The sequence below is a fragment of the Opisthocomus hoazin genome, unplaced genomic scaffold, assembly GCF_030867145.1.
Source record: "Opisthocomus hoazin isolate bOpiHoa1 unplaced genomic scaffold, bOpiHoa1.hap1 HAP1_SCAFFOLD_352, whole genome shotgun sequence".
NCBI classification, from domain to species: domain Eukaryota; kingdom Metazoa; phylum Chordata; class Aves; order Opisthocomiformes; family Opisthocomidae; genus Opisthocomus; species Opisthocomus hoazin.
Window position 1 is genome coordinate 1 of NW_027448752.1, and position 1,351 is coordinate 1,351.

The window sequence follows — 1,351 nt, forward strand, 5'->3', positions numbered from 1 at the left end:
CCACATGCATTTTCTCTCAGGTGCAGGAGAGCCAAACGATTGGAGTTGCGGAAGAAGAAGGGAAGAGAGAAGGGGAGAGAAACATCTGAAGTGTCAAAGTCTCCCGGCAGCACCGAGAGTGAGAGCTGCGGTGAGTCGTGGGCCCTCGGGGCCCTGTCACCCCTCTTCTGCATCCTGGGCCCTCCCCGGCTCCCTCTCTTTCCCCCACTGCTACGATTATTTTTTTTTCCTGCTCTTGTGTACCTTCTTTCTCCATCTGTCTCTGACTTGTCCCCATCTTTTAGGTCCTCCCTCTTTCTGCCCTGCAGCCCGTGGCATTTTTTTCCTTCTTCCCCTCTTTCTGTTCAGCTCCCGGTTACTAGTTTTGCTTTCCTCCTACTCTGTAGCCTGTCAGTACTTTTGCTGTCTTTGGTGCTCTCTGTCTGCCTCCTCGTCCCTTGATTCGAGGCCTTCCTTCTCGGCTCCGTAGCACGTCACAGATCTACTGCTTTCTCCATGTCTATTCTATTCTATTTCCTCATCTCTCTTTGTCCAGGTCCCTGCCGCTATTCTTTTTTCCTCTGTCATGCTGCAGGGTTTTTTTTTTGCATCTCCTTCCTGCTCCCCGTTCTTCATTTTCGGTCTGTGTCCTGCTCCCTCTTCTTCTTTCTGCTGCCGCTCTTGCTCTCTTGCTGCTGCTTCTTTCTCCGTCTCTGTGGGACTGCCTGTCCCCGTCCTTCTCTCGCCGTCCCTTTCCCTGCTTGGTGCTTTCTCGTTCCACCGCCGCTGTCCAGCCACCTGTCACTTTTCTCCTCTCTTGTAGTGGCCTGCACCCTGCTCCTCATTTTTGGCAGCCTCTGCCGAGCAGCGCGTCGCTCCGGGAGGCGACGGACGGACTGTTCGCCGCTGGATCAACGGGCGCAGCTGCGGGAAGGAGTGCCGAGGTGTCGGAGCGGCAGAGGGAGCGTCGGGGGCCCCGAGCCCCGGAGCAGAGCGGCTCCCGGGACTGGCTGGGTGCGTGACTGAGTAAAGACCTGCGGTCCCTTTTGCCCTGGCGGCTGCGTTTGTGCTTGGTTTGCACGGGACGAGGGGCTGCGCCAGAGGCCAGGGGAGAAGGGGACGGGCTGTGGGGCTGGGGCGACGGCCCCCTGTTCCTGCCGGGGTCCAGCCGTGGGCCGGGGCCGGGGGAGCCCCAGGTGCGGGCAGCGGGGCTGATGGCGACGGCCGCTCCCTGTGCCGGTGGAGGGCCCGGTGCTGCCGTGGCGCGGGTGGCCGTGGAGGGGCCGGTGCTGCCGTGGCGCGGGTGGCCGTGGAGGGGCCGGTACGATCGCTGCTGCCACCCGGTGAGCAAAGTTCGGTACTGCGGCTCGGG

The 1,351-nt window shown here is 61.3% G+C and overlaps 1 long non-coding RNA gene across 1 annotated transcript; it reads left to right on the forward strand.

The window, feature by feature from the left end:
* Positions 1-25: 25 nt before the first annotated feature.
* LOC142359260 (uncharacterized) lies at positions 26-1,033 on the forward strand. Its single transcript, XR_012762219.1, has 2 exons — positions 26-130; positions 803-1,033. It is a non-coding gene; the product is annotated as an uncharacterized LOC142359260 (long non-coding RNA).
* Positions 1,034-1,351: the final 318 nt, after the last annotated feature.